The following is an 18519-nucleotide window of genomic DNA, read 5'->3' on the forward strand; positions in this document are numbered from 1 at the left end:
GAGGACACCTCCTTCCAATACAAACATAGCATCGGGCAAGACCATCAGATGTGTATATAGCTACCCTCGCTAGCTCAGCATCTCTAACAGTCAGTAGTTGAAGCCTGGTGCCATCTGTGAATCCACTTAGGCATGATCAGGGCCATATTTGCCACTAGGCACTTGAGGGCACGTGCCTAGGGTGGGAAGATGCGGGGGGCGCCTGAGCAAGGTTTTTTTTTTTCCAATTAGTCCAGTGCGTCCCTTGGTTCCTGAAGACAGGGGGCGGCAGAGCAGCAGTCAGAATATGTGGTGCTGATGCCGACTCTCCCTACTCCATGCTGAGTGAGACACAGTGACCCCCTGCTCACAGCCTAAGGCTACTTTCACATCAGCGTCGTGCACTGCACGTCACAATGTGACGTTGCGGCGCACCGACGCATACTGTGGAAGCGCCGCACAACGGGGGCAGCGGATGCTGTTTTTCAATGCATCCGCTGCCCCATTGTGAGGTGCGGGGAGAAGAGGGCGGAGTTCCGGCCAAGCATGCGCGGTCGGAAATGCTGGACACGATGCACCAAAAAACGTTACGTGCAATGTTTTTTGGTTGCGATGGTCCGTCGCAACACGACGCAACGGTCGCACGACGGTTGCGACGTGTGGCAATGCGTCGCACTGTGTCGCTAATGCAGGTCAATGGAGAAAAAATGCATCCTGCAAGCACTTTTGCAGGATGCTTTTTTTCTACAAAACGACGCATAGCGACGTGCAGTGGACGACGCTAGTGTGAAAGTAGCCTAACTCCTGCATGCCCGGAAGTCCACTTACTGGGGCTGAGGTGGAGCGGCGGCACCCTGTCTCCCGACCCTGGGGCACACACATTGCTGGCCAGGACTCGCAGTAGAGCAGTACACAGTAAGTACTGTAATGATCTCCCGCCCGCGCACTGCCTGCTGCTGCACGGCTCTATCGTGACTCACCTCACACCTTCCCTCAGATTCCTCAGCATGTCTGCCTGCAGACAGTGCCTGAGGCTGGAGCTGTGCACTGGAATGTTTGATGTTTGTTTGTTTGCTCCCAGGAGTCGGACCCAGATAGTGAGTGGGGTGGGTCCTGGGAGCAAACATGTGCGGGGCTGTGTGTATGTGTGTGTGATAGGAGCTGTGTGTGTGCGGAGCTGTGTGTGTGTGTGTGTGTGCGGAGCTCTGTGTGTGTGTGTTCGGAGCTGCGTGTGTGTGTTCGGAGTTGTGTGTGTGCGGAGCTGTGTGTCTGCAGAGCTGTGTGTGTGTGTGTTTGTGGAGCTGTGTGTGTGTTCAAAGCGGTGTGTGTGTGCGGGGCTGTGTGTGAGTAGCTGTATATGTGTGTGTGCGTGCGGAGCTGTGTGTGTGTGTGTGTGTCTGGAGCTGTATGTGTGTGTGTGGGGGGGCTGTGTGTGTGCGGAGCTGTGTGTGTAGCTGTGTATGTGTATGTGTGTGGGCGGAGCTGTGTGTGTGCAGCTTTGCTTGGTCTGATGAGTCTCGATTTCTGCTGCGACATTCGGATGGTAGGGTCAGAATTTGGCGTAAACAACATGAAAGCATGGATCCATCCTGCCTTGTATGGAGCATCTTTGGGATGTGCAGCCGACAAATCTGCGGCAACTGTGTGATGCCATCATGTCAATATGGACCAAAATCTCTGAGGAATGCTTCCAGCACCTTGTTGAATCTATGCCACGAAGAATTGAGGCAGTTCTGAAGGCAAAAGGGGGTCCAACCCGTTACTAGCATGGTGTACCTAATAAAGTGGCCGGTGAGTGTATGTGTGTGTGTGGAGCTGTATGTGTGTTTGTGTGCCGAGCTGCATGTGTGCAGCTGTATATGTGTGTGTGTATGTGCGGAGCTGTATGTGTGTGGAGAGCTGTGTGTGTGCGTGAGGAGCTGTATGTGTGTGCGTGGAGCTGTATGTATGTGTGTGCGGAGCTGTATGTGTGTGCGGAGCTGTATGTGTGTGTGTGCGCGGAGCTGTATGTGTGAGTGTGTGCGGGGCTGTATGTGTGTGTGCGGGGCTGTATGTGTGTGTGCGGAGCTGTATGTGTGGGGCTGTATGTGATGTGTGGGGCTGTATGTGTGTGTGCGGATCTGTATGTGTGTGTGCGGAGCTGTATGTATGTGTGCCGCGAATGGCAAAAATCGCTGATGTGAAAGTAGCCTAAGTCACTGCTGACAGGGTCTGCATTGGGGCTCTTACTTGCATGCGAGAAACTCGGATGAGTGTCGCACATCAATACCCAGCACTCAGGAGCGGAGCCTGTACTGCTATGCGGCCACAGGCTCCAATCTCAGTGCCGGGTTTTGACGTGTGACACTCATCCGAGTTTCTTGCATGTGAGTATGAGCCCTTAGTCATACCAATGGGGGAGGCAGCACTAAAAGTGCCTAGAGCAGCACAAAGTCTAAATACGGCACTGGGCGTGATGTACCACCTTGTAAAAATTTTGTAAGAGTTTTCCTGGATACGAACACAGTTCAAAAGGCCATGAGAGTTTTTATAAATATGCTTGATCTGTAGTTCAGAAAAGGGGGTACCTATGTCCCTTTCCCAATGGGTTAAGTATGCCCGTTTCAGAGGTATATCCATTTTGAGTATGGATTGGTAAATTGTTGAGAGGATTTTGGTAGGGGACTTCAACCCGGCACACAAAACCTCATAAGGGGGTTAAAGGTCTATTTAAATCAACCGGATGGTTCCGTTGGCAAAGAAGGCGGGAGAGTTTTCCATGTTGAAGGAAGGTGAGACCCAATAGCCCAGGGATTTTGTGTAGTTCTTGTAGTGAGAGAAGCGTCCCATCCTCAAATAATTGCTCAATCGGAATATGTGTGGTTTGAGAGGGAGTGAATCTATTAGGTCATTGACTTTGGTTAATGGGGAGAAAGGAGGAGCTAAGGCACTGCCCAATTTCTTCCAGATTTTCATTGTGGCTAATGTATGTATATTTTTGCATTTGTTTGAATCCTGTACTTTATTGTGTCCTAGTACTATAGAACACAGGGGTAGTGGGGACATTGTTCTTTCTATGTTTAGCCATTGTTTATTCTCTGTGTTCCTGATCCAATAGATTGTTCTATTTAAATGAGCTGCCTGGTAGTGTTTAACAATGTCTGGGGCACCCATTCCGACCATATCTTTTGGTAGGGTAAGGGATTTAGAGTTAATACGTGGTTTACACTTTTGCCAAATGTAATTGAAGAAAAGGGAATGAACTTTAGTTAGAAAGGAGATGGATATTTGAATTGGAAGCATGTTAAAAACGTAGAAAAATTTTAGAAGTATTAGACTCTTTAGGATGTTCTTCCTTCCTATCCAGGATAGAAAAGTATCCTTCCAAGATCAAAGGCTAGCAGATGTAGTTTGAAATAGCTAATTCAAATTGAGTGCAAAAAAATCTTTGGGAGAAGCACTTATCTGAATACCTAGGTATGTTAAACTTTTAGATTGCCAGGGAAAGGGAAATGTGGATTTGAGCTCTCCCACTAAGGCTGGTTTCACATTTGTGTTTAAAAACGCAGCATTTTAAACGCAAACGCAGGTGGTGAAAAAACGCATGTAAACGCGTGCAAACACTGCGTTTTTTAGACGCATGCATTTTTGCATGCTGTAAAAAAAACGCGGCGTTTTGCCGCGTTTACATGCGTTTTTTCCTGCGTTTGCGTTTTTGAAACACATGCTGAAAAGTGTGTGACAGCTGCCAATCATCAAAATCAACAAGAAAACCCACTATCAATAGAAATATCTAGGGTTAGGGTTAGGGTTAGGATCCCTAGGGTTAGGGGTAGGGTTAGGGTTAGGGCCTAACCCTAACCCTACCCCTAACCCTAGGGATCCTAACCCTAACCCTACCCCTAACCCTACCCCTAACCCTAGGGATCCTAACCCTAACCCGGATCCTAACCCTAACCCTACCCCTAGGGATCCTAACCCTAACCCTACCCCTAACCCTAAGGATCCTAACCCTTACCCGGATCCTAACCCTACCCCTAACCCTACCCCTAACCCTAGGAATTCTAACCCTAACCCTAACCCTACCCCTACCCCTAACCATACCCATAACCCTAGGGATCCTAACCCTAACCCGGATCCTAACCCTACCCCTAACCCTACTCCTAACCCTACCCCTAACCCTAGGGATCCTAACCCTAACCCAGATCCTAACCCTACCCCTAACCCTACCCCTAACCCTACCCCTAACCCTAGGGACTCTAACCCTACCCCTAACCCTACCCCTAACCCTACCCCTAACTCTAGGGATCCTAACCCTAACCCGGATTCTAACCCTAACCCTACCCCTAACCCTAGGGATTTGAACCCTAACCCTACCCCAAACCCTAGGGATACTAACCCTAACCCAGATCCTACCCCTAACCCTACCCCTAACCCTACCCCTAACCCTACCCCTAACCCTAGGGATCCTAACCCTAACCCAGATCCTAACCCTACCCCTAACCCTACCCCTAACCCTAGGGATCCTAACGCTAACCCTACCCCTAACCCTATCCCTAACCCTACCCCTAACCCTAGGGATCCTAACCCTAACCCGGATCCTAACCCTACCCCTAACCCTACCCCTAACCCTAGGGATTCTAACCCTACCCCTATCCCTAACCCTAGGGATCCTAACCCTAACTCGGATCCTAACCCTACCCCTAACCCTAGGGATTCTAACCCTACCCCTAACTCTAACCCTACCCCTAACCCTAGGGATCCTAACCCTAACCCGGATCCTAACCCTAACCTTAACCCTACCCCTAACCCTAGGGATTCTAACCCTACCCCTAACCCTACCCCTAACCCTAGGGATTCGAACCCTAACCCTACCCCTAACCCTACCCCTAACTCTACCCCTAACCCTAGGGATCCTAACCCTAACCCGGATCCTAACCCTACCCCTAACCCTACACCTAACCCTACCCCTAACCCTAGGGATCCTAACCCTAACCCAGATTCTAACCCTAATCCTACCCCAAACCCTAGGGATTCTAACCCTACCCCTAACCCTACCCCTAACCCTACCCCTAACCCTAGGGATCCTAACCCTAACCCGGATCCTGACCCTAACCCTAACCCTACCCCTAACCCTACCCCTAACCCAAGGGATTTGAACCCTAACCCTACCCCTAACCCTACCCCTAACCCTACACCTAACTCTACCCCTAACCCTAGGGATCCTAACCCTAACCCGGATCCTAACCCTAACCCTACCCCTATCCCTACCCCTAACCCTAGGGATCCTAACCCTACCCCTAACCCTACCCCTAACCCTAGGGATCCTAACCCGGATCCTAACCCTACCCCTAACCCTACCCCTAACCCTAGGGATTCTAACCCTAACCCTACCCCTAACCCTAGGGATTCTAACCCTACCCCTAAACCCTAACCCTAACGCTAGGGATCCTAACCCGGATCCTAACCCTAACCCTACCCCTAACCCTACCCCTAACCCTATGGATTCTAACCTTAACCCTAACCCTACCCCTACCCCTAACCCTAGGGATCCTAACCCTACCCCTAACCCTACCCCTAACCCTAGGGATCCTAACCCTAACCCGGATCCTAACCCTACCCCTAACCCTACACCTAACCCTACCCCTAACCCTAGGGATCCTAACCCTAACCCAGATTCTAACCCTAATCCTACCCCAAACCCTAGGGATTCTAACCCTACCCATAACCCTACCCCTAACCCTACCCCTAACCCTAGGGATCCTAACCCTAACCCGGATCCTGACCCTTACCCTAACCCTACCCCTAACCCTACCCCTAACCCAAGGGATTCGAACCCTAACCCTACCCCTAACCCTACCCCTAACCCTACACCTAACTCTACCCCTAACCCTAGGGATCCTAACCCTAACCCGGATCCTAACCCTAACCCTACCCTAGGGATTCTAAACCTAACCCTACCCCTAACCCTAGGGATCCTAACCCTAACCCTACCCCTATCCCTACCCCTAACCCTAGGGATCCTAACCCTACCCCTAACCCTACCCCTAACCCTAGGGATCCTAACCCGGATCCTAACCCTACCCCTAACCCTAGGGATTCTAACCCTAACCCTACCCCTAACCCTAGGGATTCTAACCCTACCCCTAACCCTACCCCTAACCCTACCCCTAACCCTAGGGATCCTAACCCGGATCCTAACCCTACCCCTAACCCTAGGGATTCTAACCCTAACCCTACCCCTAACCCTAGGGATTCTAACCCTACCCCTAACCCTAACCCTAGGGATCCTAACCCGGATCCTAACCCTAACCCTACCCCTAACCCTACCCCTAACCCTATGGATTCTAACCTTAAGTAGTAGAAAACAAAAAGTTGATTCCAACGGGAAACGAGCTACGCGTTTCGATCTATTACAGATCTTTGTCTTTTGAGCTCTGACAAAGATCTGTAATAGATCGAAACGCGTAGCTCGTTTCCCGTTTTTCATTATGGAGAGCATTGCAGCCTGTGTTTTTTAAATATTTATCAATAAAGGATCTAATTTTATTCAAACACTTTGGAGCTGGAATCAACTTTTTGTTTTCTACTACTACAAGTTACCACGTGGATCGGCATGGAGGTTCCGTGCACCTGCCAAAGGCTGCTTGGTGAGCTGGCTTTTTTGTTTTTCTTTTGATTCTAACCTTAACCCTAACCCTAACCCTACCCCTACCCCTAACCCTAGGGATCCTAACCCTACCCCTAACCCTACCCCTAACCCTAGGGATCCTAACCCTAACCCGGATCCTAACCCTATCCCTAACCCTAGGGATTCTAAACCTAACCCTACCCCTAACCCTAGGAATTCTAACCCTACCCCTAACCCTACCCCTAACCCTAGGGATCCTAACCCTAACCCGGATCCTAACCCTAACCCTACCCCTAACCCTATAGATTCTAACCCTAACCCTACCCCTAATCCTACCCTAACCCTAGCTATTTCTATTTATAGTGGGTTAGGGTTAGGATCCTTAGGGTTAGGGGTAGGGTTAGGGGTAGGGTTAGGATACCTAGGGCTAGGGGTGGGGTTAGGGGTAGGGTTAGGGGTAGGGTTAGGGTTAGGATCCCTTTATCACCTTGATGGTGGGGGGTGGCTTAGCAGTGTGTATTCTTGTTTTTTTCTATAAAAACGCATGCGTTTTTAACGCAAACAAACGCATGTGCTTAAAAACGCATGCGTTTACATAGACAGCAATACGTTTTTTTGCCGCAAAAAAACGCATGCGTTGTTTTGCGGCACAAAAAAGCCTCTAGAAATTACTACATGTTGCATTTCTGCAACCAAACGCAAGCAAAGAAAAAATGCATGCGTCGACAAACGCGGCAAAACGCATGCACAAAAAAACGCATGCGTTTTTAATGTTAAATATAGGAAAAAAAATGCATGCATTTTTTTGCTCTAAAACGCAGCGGCAAAAAACGCAAATGTGAAACCAGCCTTAGTCACAGTATATGCCGTATGGGAATAAACTAGAAATAGGAGGAAACCAATATGGCTAAATAGAGCTGCAAGGGGCGCTGTTCTGTCTTCATACACGTTGATACGGTGTGTGATCCAACATACAGCATAAACCACTTCTGTCTTCCAAAATAAGCAGACTGTTCTCTGTAGTCTAACTTGTTTATTGGTAACAGGTATTGAAATGCGGTAAAACTATAAGAATATAAATGGTACGTATAAGTATTGAGCCAAATAACAATGCAGCTGATACTTTACAACTGGTAGAAAAGTATACAGGATGATGCAACTTCTACATATAACTACGTACAGCAAGTGACTGGTAATAAATTTCCTAAGAACTAACTGCTATGCAATAAATCACATTCAGTAGAACACTGTATTGCAAGAACAGAGATAACAATCTTACCGGATAAACTAACCAGGGTGGCAAGTAAGAGAAGTAATTCCAACACATCAGATAACACGAGTGTACAGGAAAATACACAGAGAGAAAAATGGGGGATTCCCCTATCCCATAATGCTTTGGTGCAATCCCATAATGCAACACTCTAATAACTACTAAGAAAAACACAGGTAATAAATTTATCCACCACTGGGTGGTGCTATAACACAGCAAAACCAAAACTATAATTCTAAACCTTGTGTCCTTCTTTTAGAAAGGACAGAACACTCCCCGCTTGGCATCAACTGATGCCACCTACAGGTTCTTTTGGCAAAAACAGTAAGACAAGTTCTGCAACTGGTCTGAGGAATAGTTTACTCTCCCCGGACTTGCCTACTTTGACCTCAACCTTGCGCACCCTCCCATCTTTGCTTGGGAATATTTTAGTGATGAGGCCTAGTGGCCACTCATTGCGGTGAGACTGGCTGTCTTTCATGAGAACGACATCACCGGTTTTGATGTTTGGTCTGTCGGTCTGCCACTTCTTCTTTGGTTGTAAGGTGGAGAGGTACTGCTTCCTCCATCTGTCCCAAAAGGTATTGGAGAGACTTTGCACTTGTCTCCATTGTCGTCTGTAGAGGTCCTTGTTGCTAAATTCTCCAGGTGGAGCACTGAGAACGCTGGCTTTCTGAGTAAGTAACATGGCAGGAGTGAGAATGGTCGGATCCTCAGAGTCACTAGAAAGTGAAGTCAAGGGTCTGGCATTAATGATGGCCGAAACTTCTGCCAGGAATGTGGTCAAACTTTCATGTGTGAGCCTTGCGTTACCTGCTTGCAAAAAAATGGAATCAAGGATTCTGCGTGCCATTCCTATCATCCTCTCCCAAGCACCTCCCATGTGAGAAGAGTGTGGCAGATTGAAGGTCCAGTCACACACCTGCTCACTCAAGTATATTTCCACACTGGTGGTGTGGGTGTCTAGGTTGGAAGGAATTTGAAGTTCTTTCACTGCTCCTACAAAGTTGGTGCCTCTATCGGAGCGTATGTGCTTCACGGGCCCTCTGATGGCGATGAAAAGTCAGAGTGCATTTATAAACCCTGAAGTGTCCATGGACTCAATTACTTCGATGTGGACTGCTCTGATGGACATACAGGTGAACATAACCGCCCAGCGTTTGGCGTTGGCCTGGACTCTTCTAGTGTTCCGTGCAACCACAGACCATGGCCCGAATATGTCCAGTCCGACGTTGGTAAAGGGAGGTTCTGTACTAAGTCTGTCTGATAGGAGATTGGCCATCTTTGGCTTTTGATTCCCACCACGGAGTTTGCGACAAATCACACAATTGTAAATGAGTTTACTCACGCATCACTTTGCTTCGACTATCCATAGTCCAGCAGTCCATAGATTTCCTTCGGTAAACAGTCGGCCCTGATGTTTCACCAAGACGTGGTGGTGTTGCACAAGCAGGGTCGTGACATGATGATGTCCAGGAATTATTATAGGGTGTTTCTCCTCAAATTCCACTTCAGCTTCTTGAAGACGACCTCCAATTCTTATCAGCCCATCCTGGTCAATGATTGGATCAAACTTTTTCAAGACACTATCTCTAGAAACAGGTTGGCCTTTATTGAGGTTATCTAATTCTTTGGCATAACACTCACGTTGTATGGTGCGAATTATAACGTTCTTGCATTTTCCATGTTTGGAACGGTGAAGGCAAGCTTGCAGTGATGCCAACCTTTGCAAGGTTTCTGGATGGTGGGTGACGTTGACTTATAGGACCGAGCCACATGAATCACACAAACGAAGGCACGAACAAGCGAGTTCCAAGTTGAGAACCTGTTGAAACGGTGGGATTTGAGGCGATTGTCTTTAGTCACCGTACGTAGAACGGATACCTAAGGGCGGATTTCCTCATCTGCCTCTGGATCTACCAGTTCAAAGATGTTTGACTCGTCCACGTATGGCGTCGAACGGTATAAGAATGTAGGGCCAGTAAACCAGGTTGTGTCCTTAAGGTGTCTTGCTTCAACAGATCTGGTTGCGTGGTCCGCAGGATTGTGGTTTGTGGACACATAGTGCCACTGTTTAAGTTCAGTGGATCTCCTGATCCTTAGCACCCGATTGCTGACATAGACATAAAAGCGACGAGTTTCATTGCCAATGTACCCCAACACTACCTTGCTGTCTGTGTAGATCTCGACTTCCTTGACCTCCAGGTCCATCTCTGTCGAGATAAGCTCAGCTAACTCTTCTGCTAGCACAGCTGCACAGAGTTCCAGTCTGGTACTGTGTGTGTGTTCACGGAGTGGGGCCAGTTTTGTCCGGCTCATAACGAGCCTTACGTGGCACTGTTCGTTGATGTCAGTAGTTTTCAAATACGCCACTGCCGCAATCGCTTTGGTTGAGGCATCGCAGAAGATACAACGCCTTTGCATCTTGATTTCTGTTGATGGCACAAAAGCATATGGTCGTGCCACGTAGAGACTTGACAAGGCTTCTAAAGAGTTCTTCCATCTTACCCACAAGTCTCTTTTCTCACTGGGAAGCGGATCATCCCAATCGGACGTCTCTCAACATCATTTTACCTTGGATAGTTACAGGGGTACAAATCCCAGGGGATCGTACAAGCTGTTCACAACGGACAGGACGCCTCTACGCGTGAAGTGTTCCTCTTCTTCGCTGATCTGGAAGGTGAATGCATCCTTTTTCAAATCCCAGAGTAAACCCAGGCTCCGCTGCATAGGAAGGGAGTCCGTGCTTAAATCCAAATCTTTTAAATCGGTTGAGTAATCTTGAGAGGGAAAGGCTGCCATTAGTTTTTGGCTGTTGGAAGCAATTTTGTGCAACCTCAAATTGGATGAAGCGAGCATTTCTTGTGCCCTTTTCAGGAGACTGACTGCCGACTCATCTGTGGGTGTGGATTTCAGGCAGTCATCTACGTAGAAATCCTTTTCCACAAACGATCTTACATCCGATCCATACTTTGCTTCACCCTCTCTGGCTGAATGTCTAAGGCCATAGATAGCGACAGCAGGGGAAGGGCTGTTCCCGAAGATGTGTACCTTCATACGATATTCCACGATGTCCTTGTAGGGGTCATTATCACGGTACCAGAAGAACCTCAAGTAGTTTCTGTGTTCTTCTTTAACAAGGAAGCAGTGAAACATCTGTTGTATGTCGGCCATAAATGATACTGCATCTTTGCGGAAATGAAGAAGTACTCCCAGAAGTCTGTTGTTGAGGTCTGGACAAGACAGGAAGACGTCGTTTAGAGAAACACCTTCGTATCTGGCACTTGAGTCAAATACCACTCTTATCTGACCTGGTTTCTTCGGATGATACACGCCAAAAATAGGTAAGTACCAACATTCCTCGGAATCTTGAAGTACAGGTGCAATTTTCGCGTGGCCACTCTAGAATATTCTCTCCATGAAGGTAAAGAAGTGTTGTTTTGTTTCTGGTGCCTTCTGCAGTTTGCGTGTAAGGGAGACAAATCGACTGTAGACAAGTTCTCTGTTGTTGGGTAAGCGTTGCCTCTGTGGTTTGAATGGTAAAGGTGCGACCCAACTCTTTGATTCATCTCTTACTATCTCTCGCTCCATGATGTCCAAGAACAGTCTGTCCTCTATGGACGTTGCTACCTTGTTGTCTTCTCTTGTCCTGTGGAAAACTGTGCACCCTATATGATCTTGCTCACCGTCGCATGCATGGTCTTCACAGGAAGGATCAGCTAACGGACAAGGTGGAGGGGTGTGGTGTGGCAATTCTTTAATCAGGAAACTGCTCTCGCATGGCTGGAAGAGAGACGGACGTCCATTCTCGAGGGTATTGGTGAGCATGCTGTTGACTGATGTCGGCCTGTGTGCTCCACCCAGACGTCTCCCACAATGACCCATCCTAGGTCAAGTCTCTGAGCATATGGGGCGTTTTGTGGGCCATTGATCTGTCCTCTAGACTTGTGGACTCTTAGTATGTCTCTTCCGAGGAGTAAGACGATAGGAGCTCCTTGGTCAAGCTCTGGTATCAGGTGAGCTATACATCTCAAGTGGGTGTGATGAGCTGCTACCTCTGGTGTAGGTATCTCAGACCTGTTGTCGGGAATCTGGTTGCACTCTAGTATTGATGGCAAGGATAAGCAGGTTTGTCCATCCATAGACTCTGCTTTGAATCCAGTCACTTTCCTCCCCGCCGTCTCGACAGTACCTGCACATGTCTTCAAGGAGTTCGGAGAGCCGGGACCAGCAATGTTGAAGGTGTCGAAGAGAAAGGACTTAGCTAGAGACCTGTTGCTCTGATCGTCCAAGATTGCATATACCTTGATTGCCTTATCCCGTTGGCTCGCTGGGAATACTCTGACAAGACAGATCTTCGAGCAGGATCTTCCTGCTATGAGTTCCTTGCAGATCTCTGTACAATGAGAAGTGACCACTGGGGTGTCCATGTCAGTGTCCATCTGTCTTTTGGCAGACTCTTCTACTCGCGACGGTACCCCTGAGGGTGGACCAGGATGTAAGGCCGTGTTGTGCTCCACACTACTACATTCTGTGCATTTCACACTGGTTTCACAGTTCTTGGCGAAGTGTGAGGTCGTCGCGCAGCATCTGAAGCATATCTTGTTTTCCTTTAGGAAACTCTTACGGTCTTCTAGAGACTGAAGGCTCTACATTTTAGCAGAGGATGAGGTTTCTTGTGTAGGGGGCAGTGTTTGCTGAGATCCTGCGGTTTGTCCTCTTCTGGAGAGGACTTACTTGCCCTGTAAGGAAAACCTGTGGAGGTAACATGTTTTGTGTACTGCCACTGGTGTTTTACTGGGTTTTACACCAGAGGCAGTGGTACATGACATAGTAAAATCGAAACTGGGGTCATTTCTAACTTTGGCTTGCTGAGTGACAAAGTCTACAAACACCCTTAAAGGAGGAAATGGTACCTTATGAGCCTGTTTGTAACGGGACCCGTGACTGACTCACTTTTCTTGTAAGTTGCAAGGGAGCTTTTGGACAATCAGGTTGACACCTCTGGCAGTGTCCAGGAATGCCAACCCTGGTAGGTCACCTTCTGCCTGAGCAGCATGTACCTCCATTAACAAGTCGCTCAGTTCCCTGAGCTTTTGATAACCCTTATTTGCTATCTTGGGGAAATCATCAATTCTTTTATACAAAGCATTTTCTATAGCTTCTATTGACCCATAACATTCTTCGAGTCTCTCCCACACCATGCGAAGTCCTGTGTGTGGGTACTTTATGTTAATGTTCCTGATTCTTTTGGCGTGTTCAGCTGACTCACTCCCAAGCCACTTGACCAATAGATCTAACTCTTCACTACTGGAAAGATGCAAGTCTCTGATGGCATTCTGGAAAGAGGCTCACCATGCTCTGTAGCTTTCAGCTCGATCAGTGAACTTTACAAGTCCCTTGGTCACCAGCTCCCGGCGGGTAAAGAACCTTGCAAAGTTCATAGCGGCTGAGTCAGTGCCAACGTGAGTTGGTGTGCTGTTGTCATGCGGTGTGTGTGGTGCATCCTCATACCTGGTAGGAGCTTCTGGCTTAGGAAAGTCTGTATAAAACCGTTCAGTGGCGAAGGGTGTCCCTGTCAGTTTGGGAGGAGGCTGTACCTTCTGTTCTGTAAGACGGTAGTGGTGGTCGACGTCGTTCCGCGGTGTACCTTCCTGCTTCCAGTACAGTGTTTGGAGGAAGGATCTCTGGTAATCTGTATAGGCTGGTTGGTGTAACGGGTCAGAGTTGTCTTCAATTTTAGGATGTTGGTGGACATATTCTGAGACGTGTTGGGCTGGGTCCTGACGATCAAGGTCTGGTCCACGTACACCGCTGCCTCCCTCGGATTTAGGAAACTCCACGGCTTGTAAGAACTCAGCTTTGGCTATTGCGGCTGCTGCTTCTTTTTCAGCGGAAAGCCTTTCTAAGGTCGCTCGCAGGTGTGCTGTATCTGCGTCTCTATCGGCTTGCAGGCGAGCTCTTTCTGCTTCTTGCTCTGCTTGCAGGCGGGTTCTTTCTGCTTCTTGGCGGGCTCTTTCTGCTTCTTGCTCTGCTTGCAGGCGGGCTCTTTCTGCTTCTCTATCTGCTTGCAGGCGAGCTCTTTCTGCTTCTTGCTCTGCTTGTCTTAACTTTAACTGCATTTCTTGTGCAGCGAAGGAGGATCTTACTTTCGCCGCCTCAGCTTCTGCTCGGGCGAGGGTGACAGACCTTTTCGAGGAAGACTTGCTAGAGTGGCTTGTTTGGGACCTCGTCCTGAGTGAAGATGCTCGACTTGCAGACATTTTATGTCCATTTACAGGCTGTAGGACGTCTCAGAGTGGGTAGGGATGACTTCAGCGTGGACTGAGACGTGTGATGCTTGGTGGGCTGCACTCTCGGTACTTGTGACTGTATGGCGGCCGCTGCGGTATCTGCAGGCAGTGCAGTGTGGTACAAGTGGCTGCGTAAGTGGTATTTGCTATCGCTGGCGTCTAGCCTCCTTTTTACTGGCCTCCGCTGTATTTAGCATCCGTTTTACTGTTCTGTCTTCATACACGTTGATACGGTGTGTGATCCAACATACAGCATAAACCACTTCTGTCTTCCAAAATGAGCAGACTGTTCTCTGTAGTCTAACTTGTTTATTGGTAACAGGTATTGAAATGCGGTAAAACTATAAGAATATAAATGATACGTGTAAGTATTGAGCCAAATAACAATACAGCTGATACTTTACAACTAATAGAAAAGTATAGAGGATGATGCAACTTCTACATATAACTACGTACAGCAAGTGACTGGTAATAGATTTCCTAAGTACTAACTGCTATGCAATAAATCACATTCAGTAGAACACTGTATTGCAAGAACAGAGATAACAATCTTACCGGATAAACTAACCAGGGTGGCAAGTAAGAGAAGTAGTTCCAACACATCAGATAACACGAGTGTACAGGAAAATACACAGAGAAAAATGGGGGATTCCCCTATCCCATGATGCTTTGGTGCAATCCCATAATGCAACACTCTTATAACTACTAAGAAAAACACAGGTAATAAATTTATCCACCACTGGGTGGGGCTATAACACAGCAAAACCAAAACTATAATTCTAAACCTTGTGTCCTTCTTTTAGAAAGGACAGAACAGGCGCAATAAGTGACAAAAAGAAAGCATTTAGAGAATTAAAGAAAGTAGGTAGTGAGGAGGCATTAAATAAATACAAAAAATTAAATAAATTCTGTAAAAAGCAAATCAAGGCAGCAAAGATTGAGACAGAGAGACTCATTGCTAGAGAGAGTAAAAATAATCCCAAAATATTCTTTAACTACATAAATAGTAAGAAACTGAAAAATGATAGTGTTGGTCCCCTTAAAAATAGTCTGGGTGAAATGGTGGATGAGGATGAGGAAAAAGCCAATATGCTAAATGACTTTTTTTCATCAGTATTTACAAAAGAAAATCCCATGGCAGACAAAATGACTAGTGATAAAAATTCCCAATTAAATGTAACCTGCTTAACCCAGCAGGAAGTACGGCGGCGTCTAAAAATCACTAAAATTGACAAATCTCCGGGCCCGGATGGGATTCACCCTCGAGTACTGCAGGAATTAAGTACAGTCATTGATAGACCATTATTTTTAATCTTTAAAGACTCCATAATAACAGGGTCTGTACCACAGGACTGGCGTATAGCAAATGTGGTGCCAATATTCAAAAAGGGGACAAAAACTGAACTCGGTAATTATAGGCCAGTAAGCTTAACCTCTACTGTGGGTAAAATCCTGGAGGGCATTCTAAGGGATGCTATACTGGAGTATCTGAAGAGGAATAACCTCATGACCCAGTATCAGCATGGGTTTACTAGGCTTCTATGAAGAGGTAAGTTCCGGACTGGACCAAGGGAACCCAGTGGACGTAGTGTATATGGACTTTTCAAAAGCTTTTGATACGGTGCCACACAAAAGGTTGATACATAAAATGAGAATAATGGGGATAGGGGAAAATATGTGTAAATGGATTGAGAGCTGGCTCAGGGATAGGAAACAAAGGGTGGTTATTAATGGAGCACACTCAGACTGGGTCGCGGTTAGCAGTGGGGTACCACAGGTGTCAGTATTGGGCCCTCTTCTTTTTAACATATTTATTAATGACCTTGTAGGGGGCATTCAGAGTAGAATTTCAATATTTGCAGATGACACTAAACTCTGCAGGGTAATCAATACAGGGTAGGACAATTTTATATTACAGGATGATTTAGGTAAACTAGAAGCTTGGGCTGATAAATGGCAAATGAGCTTTAATGGGGATAAATGTAAGGTCAGGCACTTGGGTAGAAGTAATAAGATGTATATGCAGCACCCCAGAGTCCTGGTTGTTGCAGTACTGTGGCTCCGCCACTATGGGGAGCTATGGTACGTCTGATTGCACTAAGGAGTTTCTCTGACCAGGTACATTCTCACCACACTTCACACTCCGGCCACCAGGGGGGGTGGTCCTATCTAGTAGGCCACTCCTCACAACTCTGGTAAAACTGGGGGTTGGACAGGAAGACAGGGAGAAGTAGCTGGGAAGAGCTAGAGAGAGGACCTGTCAGGGATGGGGATCCTGGCAGACTCCTCAGAGCAGAACTAACCAGCAAACAACGGGAATACAGAAAAGGAGAATACCAGCAGGGGTTTTGTTGAAAGAGGCAGCACCTTGCTGAGGCGCAAACAATCGGTGGCCGGAACGCCGAGCAAGTAAGAGACTTTAAGTACATTGCAAACCACGGCAGGACAGCTAATTACAGGTTGGCTGTCTCACTTAACACCTAAGCAGACAACGGAGGCAGCTGTGGGAGAGGGGCGACTCTAGAGTCCCGGAAGAACTCCAGGCCTACCCCGTCATACGGGTGCGTCCTACCATATCACCTGGAGGACGGAGAACGAACAGTAGAGACAGAAAGAAACAGTTGTGAGGACTATCCCGGGAGCTCAGCAGGGAAGAACTACAACACACAGCGCTAGAAGGTAGATACTGATTCCCACCTGTGAGGAGAACTCCTGATGTGTCGTTGGACCGGCCGGTCTCTGAAAACCCAGTTAACAGCGCTCTGGACTGAGGTCTCCAACATCTTCAATAAAGAGGTAAAGAGACTGCAAACTGGTGTCCTCGTTATTTACCGCGACCTGCACCGTTACCACACCACTTATTGCACCGGACGTCCCCCATTGACAGACAGGGCCACGGACCGGGTCTAGCCACCGTGACAACCCCAGGACTGAAACCTAGAGGCCCGGCTCCGGGTACCCCTCGGCCCTGCGGCGGTGTGGGGGCGCTCCAACTTGGCGTCACGAACAGGATTTACTTAAGCCTGAAGAATCAGGTCATGTGTGCCTTGGAACTGTGAGTTATTGTGCTTGGACTGTACTTTATTGAAAAGACTGTGCTGTGCCATTTGCCACCAAAATTCGCCATTGCCGCGCGCGGAGGGAGGAGCCTTAGCTACGTGGGCGGGATCAGCCAACAGAAGCGCGGAACGGAAAGCGCGGTGAGGCGCCAATCCCGGAAGAGGAACTCCAACCTCCAGCAGGTTAGTGGGAGGAAGGGACGGCCATGTCCGAGTCGGGAGGAGAGGAGGTGGCGGTCGCAGCCGCGGACGCAGGGGCAGCTCCGGTCCCCGCAGCGGGCGAAGCCGCGGCCCTAATACCACCACTGACTGCCGCAGAACCCGCTGCCCCCATCAGCCAGTCGGACACTGCCGCTAATGCAAAAGCCATAATGCCCTTCTCCATGCCCTACCTGCCCGGAGCGGCCTGGCTCCCACGATACTCTGGGGAGGCGCATACGTTCACTGACTTTAAAGAAGGGCTCTGCAGCCTGCTCGAGTTCTATCCCCTAACCGAGCCCCAGAAGGTCCATATGATAACCGGCCAACTATTTGGGGCGGCTCTGAGGGAATTGAAATCCTGGCCCGCTGAGGATAAAGGAACTGCACAACAGATTTTTGCCAAGCTTAAAGCCACCTTTGACACTCGCACTGCTACAGAGATTAAACTGACTTTTTATGGATGCAAACAAAAGTCACAGGATAGCTTGCGGGACTATGCCCTTAATCTCCAGGAAGCGATGCGGGCCATTAAGCAGAGTGACCCCGGCAGCATGCAGGATGAAGATAAAATCCTGAAGGAGCGGTTCATTGAGGGGCTCCTGTGCAGTCACCAGCGGGGCCAATTGCACTTTCTGGCCATGCAAAATCCAGACTTGACTTTTGCGCAGTTTAAAGATAAAGCTATCCAGGCATTGCAGGAGCGACAGCCCAGCCGCGCAGTACCACCCAGGCGCCCCGCTCTCACATACCACCAGGAGGTGGCATCGGATACCCCAGTTGCCGCGGAGGCCGACGCCCAGAGCTTCGAGGACGACTCCCCTGCAGGACTTCGTCTCCAGATGCAAGAGCTAACCAAGAGCGTTGCTGCCCTGGCCCGGACGGTGCAGTCCCTACAGGAGGCCCCCAAAGAGAAGATCCAGTTGGCTTCCAGCCCGGAGGATGTCCCTTGGATGCGACAGAGGAGGACTCCGCCGACCAGGAGCCGGCCCGACGATCGCTTCCACCAGGATGGACGACCCATCTGCCGCCGCTGTCACCAGGTGGGCCATCTTGCAAGGTACTGTCCTTTAAACGAGCAACCCCTGGGGCAAAGGGCCAACCCCCAGG

The sequence above is a fragment of the Ranitomeya variabilis genome, chromosome 8 (genome assembly GCF_051348905.1).
Source record: "Ranitomeya variabilis isolate aRanVar5 chromosome 8, aRanVar5.hap1, whole genome shotgun sequence".
Classification (NCBI taxonomy): Eukaryota; Metazoa; Chordata; class Amphibia; order Anura; family Dendrobatidae; genus Ranitomeya; species Ranitomeya variabilis.